The 16,886-nt window shown below is 46.7% G+C and overlaps 1 long non-coding RNA gene and 6 other non-coding genes across 10 annotated transcripts in view; all 7 read left to right on the forward strand.

Annotated features, from left to right (window-relative positions):
* The first annotated feature begins 400 nt into the window (after nt 1-400).
* On the forward strand, nt 401-445 carry LOC112443257 (small nucleolar RNA SNORD115). Its single transcript, XR_003031602.1, has one exon. It is a non-coding gene; the product is annotated as a small nucleolar RNA SNORD115 (small nucleolar RNA).
* Nucleotides 446-810: 365 nt separating this feature from the next.
* Nucleotides 811-16,886, forward strand: part of LOC101907203 (uncharacterized) — a 143,176-nt gene continuing 127,100 nt past the window's right edge. For 2 of the 4 annotated variants that reach the window (XR_239064.5, XR_009492080.1), the window contains exons 1-4: nt 813-4,115; nt 6,081-6,220; nt 6,592-6,636; nt 10,691-10,830. This is a non-coding gene — a long non-coding RNA (uncharacterized lncRNA). Of the gene's footprint in view, nt 4,116-6,080; nt 6,221-6,591; nt 6,637-10,690; nt 10,831-16,886 lie in introns of all 4 variants that reach the window. The other 2 variants (XR_009492081.1, XR_813889.4) reach the window with 2 other exon arrangements.
* Nucleotides 4,171-4,251, forward strand: LOC112443253 (small nucleolar RNA SNORD115). The gene has a single exon (XR_003031599.1). It is a non-coding gene; the product is annotated as a small nucleolar RNA SNORD115 (small nucleolar RNA).
* Nucleotides 6,276-6,355, forward strand: LOC112443251 (small nucleolar RNA SNORD115). Its single transcript, XR_003031597.1, has one exon. It is a non-coding gene; the product is annotated as a small nucleolar RNA SNORD115 (small nucleolar RNA).
* Nucleotides 8,828-8,906, forward strand: LOC112443252 (small nucleolar RNA SNORD115). The gene has a single exon (XR_003031598.1). It is a non-coding gene; the product is annotated as a small nucleolar RNA SNORD115 (small nucleolar RNA).
* LOC112443254 (small nucleolar RNA SNORD115) lies at nt 10,886-10,965 on the forward strand. Its single transcript, XR_003031600.1, has one exon. It is a non-coding gene; the product is annotated as a small nucleolar RNA SNORD115 (small nucleolar RNA).
* On the forward strand, nt 12,992-13,072 carry LOC112443255 (small nucleolar RNA SNORD115). The gene has a single exon (XR_003031601.1). It is a non-coding gene; the product is annotated as a small nucleolar RNA SNORD115 (small nucleolar RNA).

Genomic DNA, 16,886 nt, shown 5'->3' on the forward strand with positions numbered 1-16,886 from the left:
TCATAACTGATAAAAGCTCATCAATGAAATGATCTAATATATTATAATTAAACATGAAAAAAATGTATGGAAATGTACAAACAGTCCATTTCTGTGGGAAATAATGGGGTTAACAAAACTATAACACTTACTTTTGAAAAAAATATATAATTATCACTAAAAAAGTATATTTTCAACTATGACAATCCTAAAATTGAGAAAATAACAAGGAAAAAGCAACTATGCTTAGTGAAAAAAATTCCTAAAAATATTTATGATGAATATCAAAAATATAGAGTTAATATTCATAAAATATTAATGTTAACATTTTATAATAAGCATGTTGAAGAAAGAAGAAGACAATACATGAAAATCAAAAAAATGCCTGAAAATAAAACATATTAACTCCTATTAACTCTCCTGTTGAAGAGAGATGATGACCTAAAAATCATGTTCAATAGGATTACACTGAGGCCCAATGTAGGTGGCAGTCCAGGGGCAAGAGGTCGAGCATGATTCTTCCCTTTCAGAGCCCTGGGATTTGGGTGTGGAGGCACCCGATCCCTCAAGGAAAGCCCTTGAGACTCCACTTTTTCTAGGGGCTTCCACATGGCCAAGGTGTGGTCCCGCCTTCAGCTTTCTTTCCTGATCACTGCTTCCACCAACCACCCAGAGACCATAGATGGGGCCTTTCCTTAACTCCTTCAAATTGTGCCTTTCCGTCAGATATTCTGGTGAGAGTCTCGCCAGAGACTAAATGAATACTTTTCAAAATTCATCAGAAACATTTTTAGAGGTATTTTTACTAAGTATAGTTGTTTTTCCCTGTTTTTTTTTTTCTTCTTTTTTTTTAAATTTTATTTTATTTTTAAACTTTACAATATTGTATTGGTTTTGCCAATTTAGGATTGTCATAGTTGTATGTTTTGTTTTTTTTTTAAGTCTTGTTAAATACATGTTTTGTGTGTGATCATTATATACTCATTCAAAACATTGACATGAATCAACCATGGGTGTACATGTGTCCCCCGTCCTGAACCCCACTCCCACCTCCCTCCCCAGTCCCATCCCTCAGGGTCCTCCCATGCACCAGCCCTGAGCACCCTGTCTCATGCATCAAACCTGGACTGGTGATCTATTTCACATATGATAATATACATGTTTCAATGCTGTTCTCTCAAATCATCCCACCCTTGCCTTCTCCCACAGAGTCCAAAAGTCTGTTCTTTATCTCTGTGTCTCTTTTGCTGTCTCGCATATAGGGTCATTGTTCCCATCTTTCTAAATTCCATATATATGCATTAGTATACTGTATTGGTGTTTTTCTTTCTGACTTACTTCACTCTGTATAATAGGCTCCAGTTTCATCCACCTCATTAGAACTGATTCAAATGCATTCTTTTTAATAGCCGAATAATAATATTCCATTGTGTATATGTACCACAGCTTTCTTATCCATTCATCTGCTGATAGACATCTAGGTTTTTTCCATGTCCTAGCTATTGTAAACAGTGCTGCGATGAACATTGGAATACACGTGTCTCTTTCAATTCTGGTTTCCTCAGTGTGTATGCCCAGCAGTAGGATTGCTGGGTTGTATGACAGTTCTAGTTCCAGTTTTTTAAGGAGGCACCACACTGTTCTCCATAGTGGCTGTACTAGTTTTCATTCCCACCAACATTATAAGAGGGTTCCCTTTTCTCCACACCCTCTCCAGCATTTATTGTTTGTAGACTTTTTGGAAGCAGCTATTATTAGAGCTTCCCTGATAGCTCAGTTGGTAAAGAATCCACCTGCAATGCAGGAGACCCCTGTTTGATTCCTGGGTCAGGAAGATCCCCTGGAGAAGGAAATGGCAACCCACTCCAGTATTCCTGCCTGGAAAATCCCATAGATGAAGCAGAGTGGTGGGCTACAGTCCATAGAGTCACAAAGAGTCAGGAACGACTGAATGACTTCACTTTCACTTTCATTCTGACCAAAAATGGCCCGGATCTTGCCATTCTGACTTGAATGATTTGAGGTCAGTGGTTCTCTTTAGTTCTGGACACCAGACACAGAGGATGTTGGACTATGGGGGAAGCCCACCTCAATGCAGTCCAGAAGGGGGAGTCCTTTCAAGAACCTCAGTCTTCAGAAAGGAAGGAATCTGGCTGCCACACCATCTTGCTAGGCTCCAAGCCCTTGGCCCTGAAAAGCCTTTCCTGAGACCTGAATTCTAGTCAGATAATACATGGAGGCAATGTCTCCTTCCCTGCACCCTGGGGAACATTCACACATACATGTCTCTATACACCTCCACATAGCACACACTGAGCTACTGAGGGGACAATCACCTGGTATGTGCTTTTCAGTCTCCCAAGAACCATTGATAGGAAAATATCATGCCCCTGGCCTGGCGACAGTGAGAGGCAGGCAGAAACCTGTCAACCAGATTTTGGCAGGTAGATGTTACTGGCTGTTGGGAGAGCTGAAGTGCAGCACCTGAGTTTCCATGGGGCCTGGCCAGGTCACTTTCAGGCATGCCAGAGTCTGGGTGACACAAGTGGTTCCTGATGGGCTGTTTGGTGGGCTTTTGCTTTGATCGCCCACTGGAGCCCCTTGTTTCTCCTGGGACATTCTTCCTCTCCAGGAGCCACAGTCTTCAACTAAAGCAGCCCCAGAGGAGAAACCCCTTCCAAGCACTCCTTCCTAGAAAGAAAGTTGAGAGCCCATAGGAGCCCTGGTATCATGTCCATAGTGAGGCCCTGATTGCCTGAAGTAGAGGGGTGGCCCCATGATGTGGGCCAAGCAGGGAGCATTGCATTGCTTTGTCTGGGGGCCTTGCGCAGGCATGGGAACAGACACCCCACCAGTTGACAATCGCTATTGTCCCTGGTATGAACACTCCCATGCAGGGTGTTCGCTGTTGGCTGTTAAGAGAGCTGAAGGGCAACCTCTGAGATTCCATGGGGTTAGGCCAGGTCACTTTTGGGCATGGCAGCGTCTCTGTAAAGCCAGTTATTCCTGATGGGCCCTTTGCTGAGTTTTGTTTCATTTGTACTCAGGCACCATGCACCTCCAGGGGCCACAGCCTTTTACAATAACACCTCCAGAGGAGAAACCCCTTTTGAGCTTACTTCCTAGTGAGGCTGTTGAGAGCTCTTTGAATCCCATATTAACTCCATCACAGGGCACTGTTCACCTGAAGTATAGGGGTGGTCCCTTGGCATGGGCTGAGCAAGGAGTAGTTGCCTTCTTGTTGTTTGGAGGCTTTCAGCAGGCCATGGAGGGGATGCCCCAGCAGCAATGATGGCCCTTGTTTCCAGCTTGAATGTTCCCTTGCAGGGCATTGCCAGATTGACTCGTGATGAGCCCATGAGCCCAGCCACAGATACCTGCTTCCTCGAGCATCCATTCTGTGGAACTTCTTGTCCTCTTTTTTTGTGTGATTGCGTCAAGTGGCCAAACTTCATGCCACCTCAGCCACCCCCTTGCTAGCACAGACCCAGACTGAGCTTGGAGGAGCATCTCCATTCCCCAAGACATGTCCATGGAATCTTGGCAGCTGAGAGGTCCTCGTGACCCTCTCAGAGCCTATGAGGCTCTGTCTTCTCTCGGGACTCTTTCTTGGAGTCACCATTCCTATCTCCCTGGATGTATTGTTATTCATATATTCACTCAAACATTGATCCACTCGTCCACTTGTTTCTTCATGTTTGTCAGTATGTAGGGTGGGAGGCAAAGATGGAGAACAGTGAGGATGTAGGGAGGTAGCAAACCAAAGAGGACGGGAGGTTGGAACTTAGAGAGGTAAGGAGGAAGGTAGATGAGCATTTCAGCCAGGGGTTTGTGTCTCTGCATATAGGTGCATTTTGTTGCTTTCTTGTATTCCTGGACTTATTGCTCTAGGTATGTCTTGTAGCAACATTTGCTACATCAAAGTGTAGCACACATGACCACCAAAGCCTACAGGGACAGACTAGGCTGTCTCACAGGAGTCTTTCTGCTCTCTAGACAGACAACATCTGCAAAGGAAGGATTATCTGAGTGCAGCCTGCTGCTCCTGGTGCAACTGATGTCAGCCTTGGTGCCGCAGCTGGGTAGACGGAAACTCAAGTCCTTTACAGCTTCCTTATTTCCAGAAAGCTTTGGAGGTAAGACTACTTAGATTCCTGTGCATAGATGCACTTCATGGGGCATGCCTCACTTGGGTTGAAGAGAAGAATTCATATGGTTCTGAAGAGAGATGATCACCTAAAAATCATGTTCGATAGAAGTATGCTGAGGCCCATTGGAGATTGCAGCCCAGAAGCTAGAGGTCAGGGACCTTTCTTTTTTCTCTGAAACCCTGGGATTTAGGTGTGGAGGCACCCTACCCCTTGAGGAAAGCCCTTGAGTCTCTACAGTATCTAGGGGCTTCCACAGGGTGAAGGCCTGATCCTGCCTTAAGTGATCCCAATTTCCACAGGCCACCAGGAGGCCATTAGGTGGGGCCTTTCTATAGTTCCTTCTCTTCAAATTGTTTCTTTTAGGCAGATGTTCTATAGACATTCTTGCCACATGCTAAATAACTTGAGGTGAGTGGCTCTCTTTGGTCCTGCACATGGGCCACAGAGAGAGGTGGACCATGGGGGAGGCACCCCTTTAGGCAATCCAGAGGTGGGAATCCTTTTGGGAACCTCAGTCATCACCACGGTGGAATTTATGCTGCAGTGGCATTTCCAGGGTCTAGGAACTCAGGTACTAAAAAGCCTTTCATTAAACCTAAATTCTAATTAGATTAGACATGGAGGCAATGTTTGCATCCCTGGCCAACTGAAGTCATCCACACAAAGGTCTTTGCACACCTCCATGCAGAGCATGCTGATTGACTGAGAGAATGGTCAGCTATGGTGTGCTCTTTTCAGTCTCCCAAGAACCATCAGCAGAGAAAGATGGTGCCCCAGGACCGGTAATGGTGAGTGGCAGGCAGAAACCAACCTGCCGGGTCTTGGCAGATAGACCCTGCTGGCAATTGAGAGAGCTGAAGGTTAGCCCATGAGCTTCCATGGGGCATGGCCAGGTCACTTTCAGGCATGGTAAGTTCTTGATGTGGCCACTTGTTCCTAATGGGCCCTATGATGGGTTTTGTTTCATTCATTCAGTTGCCCGGGCCCCTTGTGTTTCATGTGGCATTCTTCCTGTCTAGGGGCCATGGCCACCAATGATAGCACCTTCCAGAGGAGAAGTTCCTATGATGCTTACTTTCACAGTAAGGTTGTTGAGAACCTTTCAGGGTCACAGTATCACCTCCATCGAGAGGCACCATTTGCCCAAAGTAGAGGGTCAGTCCCATGATCTGGACTGAGCAAGGACTAGATGCATTGCTGCTCTCTGTGGGCCTTGGGCAAGCCCATGGGAGGGGGTGCTGAACCAGCCAGCAATGGTTCCTGTCCCCATCCTGAAGTTTCCCATGCAGGGCACTGTTGTGTTAACTGGTGCTGGGCCCTCAGGTCCCGTCTCCAAATATCTGCATCCTCGACCACCTCTACTGAGGGATTTCATGGCCTTGTTTTCTGCATGTTTGCAGTAAATGGCCAGCCCCATGTCCCCTCTGCGATCCCTTGCTTGCAAAGACCTGGTTCAAGCATGGAGGAAGTCTCCATTCCCAAAACAGATCCATAGACTCTTGGAGGTTGAGAGGCCTTTGTGCCAGGCCTCTGATAGGTAGAAAGTCCATGAGGCTCTGCTTTCTCTTGGAACTCCTTTTTGAATTGCCATTTCTGGCTGCTTGTACATGTTATTCTTATATTCAGTCATGCCTTGACCACTTGTCCACTCATTTCCTCACATTTGGCAGTAAGTATGGTGGGAAGGAAGGAGTGTTTGAAAAAAGTAAAGAGGTAAGGAACTAGAGAGATAGGGACCTAGTACGGAGGAAGGTTGGTAGTAGTTATCCATTTCAGCCAGGGATTTTTGTCTCTGCATATAGGTGTATTTAGTTGCTTTCTAGTGTTCCTGGATGTGTCTCTGTAGTTATGTCTTGCAGCATCATTCACTGCATGAAGGTGCAGCATGCGTGACCACCAAAGCCTGCAAGGATGGAGTAGGTATTCTCATAGCTGTTGTTCTCCTTCTAGACAGACAACACCCCAGAGGAAGGAAGATCTGAGCGTGGCCTGCTGCCCCTAGGGCAATCGATATCAGCCTTGATCCAGCCTTTGGTGTGGACAGAAACTCACATCCTCTGGGGCATCCTCCTTTCCAGAAAGCATCAGAAGTAAGCCTACTCAGGTGCCTGTGCATGCATGCAATGCGTAGGGCATGCCTCATTTGGGCTGATGATGAGAACTCATATGGTCCTGAAGAGAGATGGTGATCTAAAGTCATGCTCAATAGGACTATGGTGAGGCTCAATGGAAGTGACATTACAGGGCCCAGAGGTTGTGGTTTCTTCTGTCCTTTCTGGAGCCCTGGGATTTGAGTGTGGAGGCACCCTATCCCTGAGTCTCCACAGTGCCCAGGAGCTTCCATGTGACCAAAGCCTGTCCTGCCTTTGGCTTTCTTTCCTGATCCCTGCTTCCACCACCCACCCAGAGGACATAGCCAGGACCTTTCTTTAGCTACTTCTCTTCAAATTGTGTCTTTCAGTCAGACATTCTGGAGAAGGCCTCACTGTAACCTGAACAATTCAAGGTGAGTGACTCTTTGGTCCTTAACATGGGCCCCGGAGGACACTGGGCTATGGAGTAGGCCCACCTCAAGGCAGTCAAGCGTGGGGAGTTGTTTGTGGTCCACAGTCCTCTCAAAGGGGAACTTCTGCTGCAGTGCCTTCAAGACCATCTATGATCTCGGAGACTGAAATGCTGTCTATTGGTCCTACATTCTAATCAGATTGATCATGGAGGCAGTGTTTGTTTCCTGGCTCCCTGAGGAATATCCACACACAGGTCTCTGCACACTTTCACACAGAGCTTGCTGAATGACTAAGGGGATGGTCACCTGTTTGTGTGCTTCACAGTCTCTAAAGAACAAGCAGATAGAGAAAGATTATGCCCTAGACCTGGCAATGGTGAGAGGCAGGAACCTGTCCAGTGGGTCTTGGAAGTTAGATGGTGCTGGCTGTTAAGAGAGATAAAGAGTAGCCCCTGAGATTCCATGGGATGTGGCTAATTAACTTACAGGCATGCCAGGGTCTTGGTGAGACCACTTGTTCCTGATGAGCCCTTTGATGGGTTTTTCATTTTTCCACTTGGGCCCCAGGCATATCTTGAAGCGTTCTCCCTCTCTGGGGGGCATGGCCTTCAGTGATCACACCCCCAGAGAAGAAACCTTTTTGGAGCTTAACTTTCTAGTAAGGCTGTTGCAAGTCCTTCAGAGCCCTGGTAGCATCTCCATTATGAGGCTATATTTGCCTGGAGTAGAACAATGGCCTCAAGATGTGGGTCAATCCAGGAAAAGTTGTGTTGGTTTTGTTTGGGGCCTTCAGCAGGCCGTGGGAGAGGACACACACCAGGTGATGAGGCCTCCTGTTCCCAGCCTGAATGTTCCCATGCAAGGCATTGACAGGTTGACTGGTCCTGAGCCTTTGTGCCCTGTCACCAGATACCTGCTTCCTCAAGAATCCATGCTGTGGGACTCTGTGGACTCATTTTCTGTGTGTTGGCTGCAAGTGGCCTAGCCCCATGTCTTCAATTCCACCCCTTGCTTGCACAGACCAAGATCGATCTGAGAGGTACATCTCTGTTTTCCAGAACACATCTATAGAATTTTAGTGACTGAGAGGCCCTTGTGCTGGGCCTTCTTCTGGGTATAGAGCCCACGAGGCTCTCCCTTCTCTTGGGGCACCTTTGTGGAGTTGCCATTTTTCCCTCTCTGGACACATTACTTAAGTATTCACTCAAGCACTGATATGCTAGTCACTTGTTTCCTCAGGTTTGGCAGTAGGTTGGTTGGGAGGTAAGGATGGATGAAGAAAAGTAAAGAGGTAGATAACTAGAGATAGGGGACATAGAAAGCTGGAGAGGTAGCAAGGAAGGTCAGTGGTAGTATATTTTACCCAGGGGTTTGCGTCACTTTGTATAGATAGATGAATTTTGTTGATTTCTTGGGTTCTTGGATTTATCACTCTAGATAGGTCTTTTAGCATCATTCACTGCATGAAGATATAGCATCAGATCAGATCATTCGCTCAGTCGTGTCCGACTCTTTGCGACCCCATGAATCACAGCATGCCAGGCCTCGCTGTCCATCACCAACTCCCGGAGTTCACCCAGACTCACGTCCATCAAGTCAGTGATGCCAACCAGCCATCTCATCCTCTGTGGTCCCCTTCTCCTCTTGCCCCCAATCCCTCCCAGCATCAGAGTCTTTTCCAATGAGTCAACTCTTCGCATGAGGTGGCCAAAGTACTGGAGTTTCAGCTTTAGCATCATTCCTTCCAAAGAAATGCCAGGGCTGATCTTCAGAATGGACTGGTTGGATCTCCTTGCAGTCCAAGGGACTCTCAAGAGTCTTCTCCAACACCACAGTTCAAAAGTATCAATTCTTCAGTGCTCAGCCTTCTTCACAGTCCAACTCTCACATCCATACATGACCACAGGAAAAACCATAGCCTTGACTAGACGAACATGACTACCAAAGCCTACAGGGCCAAACTAGATGTCAGCACAGCTGTTGTGCTTCTCTATAGACAGACAATGCCCCAAAGGAAGGAAGATCTGACTCATAACTGTTGCCTCCAGGGCCATCGATGTCAGCCTTGGTGCAGCACCTGGGGTAGACAGAAACTCACATGCTTTGGGGCTTCATCATTTCCAGAATGCACTGAAGGCAAGCCTACTCAGACTCTTGGTATAGATGCAATGTGTGGAGCATGCTTTTTTTTGGCTTAATGATGAGAAGTCATATGGTCCTAAAGAGAGAAAATGACATAAAAATTATGCTCAATAGGATTGTGCTGAGCTGAATGGAAGTGGCAGTCCAAGGGCAAAAGGTCCTGTCGTTCTGTCCCTTTTGGAGCATTAGAATTTGGGTGTGGAGGCAACTGATCCCACAAGGAGAGCCCCTGTGTCTCTACCTTGTGTAGGGTCTTTTACATAGGCTAATTCCTAGTCCTGCCTTTGACTTTCTTTGCTGATCCCTACTTCCACCACCTACCTGGAGGCCATAGGCAAGGCCTTTCCTTAGGTCCTTCTCTTTGCATCTTGTCTTTCAGTAAGACATTCTGGTGAGGGTCTCACTACAACCTGGATGATTCAAAGTGAATGGTTCCCTTTTTTCCTGGACATGAGCACCAGAGGATGAAGAGCTATGAGGGAGGCACACCCCAAGGCAGTCCAAAGGGAGGAGTCCTTGTGGGAACCTCAGTCATCACAAAGGGTGAACGTATTCTACAATGCCATCTAGACAGGCTAGGATCTTGGACATTAAAAGGCCTTTCGTTAAACCTGAATTCTAGTCAGACTGGACATCAAGACAGTGTTAGCTTCCCTGGTTCCCTGGGGAACATCCACACAAATGTCTCTGGAAACTTCCATGCAGAGCACATTGGTCACCTGAGGGGATGGTCACCTATGGTGTGTGCTTTCCAGTCTCCCAAGAATGGTTGGGAGGGAAGGATTGTGCCCCAAGCCTGGCAATGGTGATAAGCAGGTAGTAACTGGTCCACTGGGTCTTGGCAAGCAGACGCTGTTGCTGTTGAGAGAGCTGAAGGGCAGCCCCATGGGGCTTGGCCAGATCACTTTCAGGCATAGTGAGTTTTCAGTGTGGCCATTTGTTCCTGATGGGCCCCTTGATGTGTTTGTTTTGTTCACCCACTTGGGCACCTTGCATCTCCTGGGGTGATCTTCCACTCTGGGGTCACAGCCTTCAATGATTGTACCCCCCAGAAGAGAAACCCCTTCCAAGTATACCTTTTTGGTAAGCCACTGTATCAGCCCCAGCATGAGGCCCCACTTGCCTGAAGGAGAGCTGTGACACCGTCACAAGGGTCAAGCGAGCAGTAATTGCATTGGTGTTGTTTGGGGCCTTTGGTGGGACACAGGAGGGGATGCTGCTCCAGGCAACAGTGGCTCCTGCTCCAGCCTGAACATTCCTATGTAGGGTGTTGCCAGGTTGACTAGTGCTGGGTCTGTGTGCCCTGTCACCAGATAGCTGTTTCCTTCAGAATCAATTCCATGGGACATCATGGCCTCATTCTCTGTGTGTTGGCAGCAAGTGACCAGACACAATGTCCCCTCAGCCACCCCTTGCTTGAACAGGCAAGAATTGAGCTTAGAGGAATGTCTCCATTCCACAAGACACATCTGTAGAATCTTGGCAGCCAAGAGGTTCTGTCAGGTGGAGAACCCACGGGGGTCTGCCTTCTCTCTCAATTCCTTTATGGAATTACCATTTCTTCCCTCCTAGTCATGCTATTCATGTACTCACTCATGCACTTACCCACTCATTCACTCATTCCCTAATGTTTGGCCGTAGGTAGGGTGGGAGGGAAGGATGAATAAAAGTAAGGAGGTGGGGAGGTAGAGAACTAGAGAGGTAGGGAGGAAGACGGGTGGCAGTCATGCATTTCAGCCAGGGGTTTGTGTCTCTGTGTGTAAGTTCATTTTGTCACTTTCTTGGGATCCTGTATGTCTTGTTCTAGGTATGTCTTGTAGCATTATTCACTGCATGAAGATGTAGCACATGTGACCATCGAAGCCTACAAGAAATAACAAGGAGTTCTCACAGGTATCTTTTTGCTCTATAGACAGACAACGTCCCCAGAGGAAGGAAGATCTGAGTGTGGCTTGCTGCTCCTGGGGAATAAATGTCAGCCTTGGTGCAGCACCTGGGGTAGCCAAAAACTCACAATCTTTGGGACATACCCATTTCCAGAAAGCTTCAGAGGTAAGCCTACTCAGGTGCCTGTGCCTGAATGTGATATGAGGGAAGTGCCTCAGTTGTATCAATGTTTAGAATTTATATGGCCTGAAGAAAGATGATGACCTAAAAATCATTCTCAAAAAGATTATGCAGAGACCCAATGGACATGTCCGTGCAGAAGCAGGAGGTCTCTCTGTACCTTCTGGAGCCCTGGGATTTGGCTGTGGAGGCACCCTATCCCACAGAGAGTGTACTTAAATACTCTCTACAGTGACTAGGGGCTTCCATGTGGCCAAGGACTGGCCCTGCCTTTGGCTTTCTTTCCTAATCCTTGCTTTCACCACTCACCTGAAGGACATACACTGGCCCTTTCCTTAGCACCTTCTTTTTGAATTGTGTCTTTCAGTCAGACATTCTGGCAAGGATCTTGCCACGGCCTGAATGATTCAAGGTTAATGGCTCTCTTTTGTCCTTAACACACGCCCCAGAGGAAGACGGACTGTGGGGGAGGTGAGCGTCAAGGCAGTCAAGAGAGGGGTGTCCTTGCAGGAACCTCAGTTCTCACAAAAGGGGAGCTATTGCTGTGGCACCATTACAACAGGCTAGGAACTAGGGCACTGAAAAGCCTTTCGTTAAACCTGAATTCTTGTCATATTGTACACAGAGGCAATGTTTGCTTCCCTTGCCCCCTGGGGAACATCGATCCACACATAGGTCTCTGCACATCTTTGTCCAGAGCACACTGATCTACTGAGAGGATGGTCACCTATGGTGTGTCCTTTTCAGTTTCCCGATAATTTTTTGTAGGGAAGGATCCTGCCTCAGGCCTGAAAACAGGGAGAGGCAGGCATGAACCTGTCTAGGCACGTGGACACTGCTGGCTGTTGAGAAAGCTGAAGGGTAGCCCCTGAGATTCCATGGTGCTTGGCCAGATCATTTTCAGGCATGACAAGCTCTCATGAGACCAGTTGTTCTGATAGGCCTTTTAACATGTTTTGTCCTGTTTGTCCACTCAGTCCCCTTGAATCTCCTGCAGCGTTCTTCCTCTCTGGGGGCCACAGCCTTCAATGATAGCAACCCCAGAAGAGAAACCCTTCCAAATTTACCTTCTTAGTAAGGCTGCTGAGAGCCCTTCAGAGCCCCGGTATCATGTTCATTGTGAGGCCCCATTGGCCTGAAGTAGAGGAGTGGCTTCATGATGTGAACCAAACAGGGAGTGGTTGCACTGTTGTTGTTGCAAGGGCTTTGGCAAGCCATTGGAGGTGAGGCTACACCAGATGACAATGTCTCCTGTCCCCAGCCTGAATGCTCCTGTGCAGGGCATTGCCAGGTTGACTGGTGCTGAGCCCACGCACCCCAAATCCAGATATCTGCTTCCTTGAGCATCATTTCATGCTTGTTGCTTCATTTTTCTGTATGTTTGTGGCAAGTGGCCAAGCTCCATGTCTTTTTGCCCACTCCTTGCTCACAAAGGCCAGATTAGAACTCAGAGGAACATCTTGTCCTCCAAGATACAACCATAGAATCTTGGTAACCAAGAGGCCCTCTTGCCGGACCTTCTGCCAGGTGGAGAGCCCATGAAGCTCTGCTTTCTCTCATTACTCCTTTATTGATTCACCATTTCTTCCTCCCTGGATCAGTTATTCATCTACTCCCTCATGAACTGATCCACTCATTCACTCTTTCCCTCACATTTGGCAGTAGGTAAGATGGGTGAAAGGATGTAAGGGAGAAAAGTAAGGAGGTAGGGAGGTAGGGAGCTAGAAAAGTAGGGAGATAGGAAGCTGGAGAGGTAGCGAGGAAGGTTGGTGGTAGGTATGCATTTCAGTCAGGGATTTGTGTATAAATGAATTTTGTCACTTTCTCTTGATCCTGGATATGTCACTGTAGGTGTGTCTTGTAGCATATTTATTGCATGAAGGTGTAAACCATGTGACCACCAAATCCTTCATGGACAGACTAAGTGTTCTCACACCAGTCATGCTTCTCTCTAGACAGACAATGCCAGAGAGGAAGGAAGATCTGAGTGTGGCCTGCTGCCCCCAGGCCAGTCGATGTGTCTTGGTCTAGAATCTGGGGTAGGCAGACTCTCGTCCCGTGGGGCATACTCATTTCCAGAAAGCATCAGAGATAAGCTAACTCAAGTCCCTGTGCGTAGATGCAATGAGTGGGAAGTGCATTGTTTGGCATGATGAATTGAATGCATATAGTCCTGAAGAGAGATGATGACCCAAAAGTCATGCTCAGTACAATTACACTGAGGCCCAATGGACACGGCAGTCCAGGGGCAGGATGTCAGGGATCTTTCTGTTCCTTCTGGAGCCCTGGGATTTGACTGCAGAGGTACCTTATCCCTCAAAGAAAGCCCTTATGTCTCTACAGTGCCTAAGGGCTTCCATGTGGCCAAGGCCTGGTCCTGCCTTTGGTTTTCTTTCCTGTTCCCTACCTCCAGAGTTTTGCCGAGAGAATGCACTGGTCATAGCAAACATCCTCTTCCAACAACACAAGAGAAGGCTCTACACATGGACATCACCCGGGTGTCCAACACCAAAATCAGATTGAATATTCTTTGCAGCCAAAGATGGAGAAGCTCTATACAGTCAGCAAAAACAAGACTGGGAGCTGACTGTGGCTCAGATCATGAACTCCTTATTGCCAAATTCATACTTAAATTGAAGAAAGTAGGGAAAACCACTTGACCATTCAGCTATGACCTAAATAAAATTCCTATGATTTTTCAGTGAAAGTGAGAAATAGATTTAAGGGACTAGATCTGATAGACAGAGTGCCTGAACTATGGACAGAGGTTCATGACATTGTACAGGAGACAGGGACCAAGGCCATCCCCAAGGAAAAACAAATGCAAAAAAGCACAATGGCCGTCTGAGGAGGCCTTACAAATAGCTGTGAAAAGAAGAGAAGTGAAAGCAAAGGAGAAAAGGAATATATAAGCATCTGAATGCAGAGTTCCAAAGAATAGCAAGGAGAGATAAGAAAGCCTTCCTCAGTGATCAGTGCAAAGACATAGAAGAAAACAAAAGACTGGGAAAGACTAGAGATCTCTTCAAAAAAATTAGAGATACCAAGGGAACATTTCATGCAAAGATGGACTCAATAAGGACAGAAATGGTAGGAACCTAACAGAAGCAGAAGATATTAAGAAGAGGTGGCAAGAATACACAGAACTGTACAAAAAAGATCTTCATGATCCAGATACCCACGATGGTGTGATCATTCACCTGGAGCCAGACATCCTGGAATGCGAAGTCAAGCGGGCCTTAGGAAGCATCACTATGAACAAAGCTAGTGGACGTGATGGCATTCCAGTTGAGCTATTTCAAATCCTGAAAGATGATGCTGTGGAAGTGCTGCACTCAATATGGCAGCAAATTTGGAAAACTCAGCAGTGGCCACAGGACTGGAAAAGGTCAGTTTTCATTCCAATCCCAAAGAAAGGCAATGCCAAAGAATACTCAAACTACTGCACAGTTGTACTCATCTCACATGATAGCAAAGTAATGCTTAGAATTCTCCAAGCCAGGCTTCAGCAATATATGAACCATAAACTTCCAGATGTTCAAGCTGGATTTAGAAAAGGCAGAGAAACCAGAGATCAAATTGCCAACATCTGCTGGATCATCTAAAAATCAAGAAAGTTCCAGAAAAACATCTATTTCTGCTTTCTTGACTATGCCAAAGCCTTTGACTGTGTGATCACAGTAAACTGTGGAAAATTCTGAAAGTGATGGGAATACCTGACCTGCTTCTTGAGAAATCTGTATGCAGATTTAGTTAAAACTGGACATGGAACAACAGACTGGTTCCAAATAGGAAAAGGAGTACGTCAAGGCTGTATATTGTCACCCTGCTTATTTAACTTATATGCAGAGTACATCATGAGAAACACTGGACTGCATGAAGCAAAAGCTAAAATCAAGACTGCCAGGATAAATATCAATAACCTCAAAAATGCAGATGTCACCACCCTTATGGCAGAAAGAGAAAAAAACTAAAGAACCTCTTGATGAAAGAGGAGACTGAAAAAGTTGGCTTAAAGTTCAATATTCAGAAAACTAAGATCATGGCATCTGATCCCATCACTTTGTGGCAAATAGAAGGGGAAACAGTGAAAACAGTGGCTGGCTTTATTTTTCTGGGCTCCAAAATCACCGCAGATGGTGACTGCAGCCATGAAATTAAAAGATGCTTGCTCCTTGGAGGGAAAGTTATAACCAAACTAGACAGCATATTAAAAAGCAGAGACATTACTTTGCCAACAAAGTTCCATCTAGTCGAGGCTATGGTTTTTCCAGTGGTCATGTATGGATGTGAGGGTTGGACTATAAAGAAAGCTGATCACTGAAGAATTGATGGTTTTGAACTGTGGTGTTGGAGAAGACTCTTGAGAGTCCCTTGGACTGCAAGGAGATCCAACCAGTCTATCCTAAAGGAGATCAGTCCTGAGTGTTCATTGGAAGGACTGATGTTGAGGCTGAAACTCCAATACTTTGGCCACCTGATAGAAAGAACTAACTCATTTGAAAAGACCCTGATGCTGGGAAATATTGAAGGCAGTTGGAGAAGGGGACGACAGAGGATGAGATGGCTACATGGCATCACCAACTCAATGGACATGAGTTTGAGTAAACTCCGGAAGTAGGTTATGGACAGGGAGGCCTGGCATGCTGCGGTTCATGAGGTTGCAAAGAGTTGGACACAACTGAACAACTGAACGGAATTGAGCCTCCACTGCCCACCCAGAGGATGTTGGCAGGCCTTTATTTGTCTCCTTCTCTCAAATTTTGTCTTTCTATCAGATGTTTTGCCGAGGATCTTGCAATGGCCTGAATGATTTGAGGTGAGTGGCTCTCTTTGGTCCTAGACACAGGCTCCAGAAGTGTTAGACTGCAGAGGAGGCCTTCCTCAAGGCAGTCCAGATGGCCAAGTCTTTTTTGTGATCTCATTCCTCACAAAGTAGGACTTCTTGACTTCTGTCAAGATGGTGGCACCATCTTGATGGGTTAAGATCTTGAACACTGAAGAACCTTTTGTTAGGCTTGAATTCTAGTCATATGGGTCACGGAGGCAATGTTTGCTTCCCTGGTCCCTGAAGAACATCCACACACAGGTTTCTGCATACCTCCATGCAGAGCATGCTGATCCACTGGGGGTCAGTCACCTGTGATGTGTGCTTTGCAGTCTCCCAAGAAGAGGGATCATCCCCAGGCCTGGCAATGTTAAGAGGCTGGCAGGAACCCATCCACCAGATCTTGGCAGGTAGGTGCTGCTTGCTGTCGAAAGATGAAGCACAGTCCCTGGGATACCATAAGACTTGACCAGGTCATGTTCAGGCATGGCAAACAACGGTGAGGCCAGTTGTTTCTGATGGACCCTTTAGTGGGTTTTGCTTCACTGGCCAACTCAGGCCTCTTGTGTCTCCTAGGGCATTTTTCCTCTCTGGGGGCCACAGCTTTTAAAGATGTCTCCTCCTAGAGAAGAAATACCTCTGAGATTACCTTCCTAATAAGGCCTTTGAGAGCCATTTGAAGACCTGGTATCATCTGCAGCATGAGGCCCTGTTTGCCCAAAGTAAGAGGTTGGCCCCATGACATGGACTGAGTAGGGAGTAGTTGCATTACTGTTTGGGGAGTTTTGTCAGGTCACTGGAGAGGACGCTGCAGCACACAATGACGGCCCTTTTGCACAGCCTGAATATTCCCATGCAGGGCATTGCAAGGTTGAGTGGTACTAAGCCCATGGGCCTTTCTCCATATATCTGATTTCTTGGGCATAAATTCATGTGGTCACATAGCCACATTGTGTATTTTTACCAAGGAAAATAGAAGCCTAGTGTCTTGCATAAGCTGGGTTTCAAAGAGGTAGAGGAACCAGAGATCAAATTGCCAGCATTCACTGGATCATCGTGAAAGCAAGGTAGTTTCAGAAAAACATTTATTTCTGCTTCATTGACTTCACTAAAGCCTTTGTGCTGACCACAACAAACTGGAAAATTCTTAAAGATGGGAGTACCAGACCACCTTACCTCTCCCATGAGAAACCTGTATGTGGGTCAAGAAGCA

The sequence above is a fragment of the Bos taurus genome, chromosome 21, assembly GCF_002263795.3.
Source record: "Bos taurus isolate L1 Dominette 01449 registration number 42190680 breed Hereford chromosome 21, ARS-UCD2.0, whole genome shotgun sequence".
NCBI lineage: Eukaryota > Metazoa > Chordata > Mammalia > Artiodactyla > Bovidae > Bos > Bos taurus.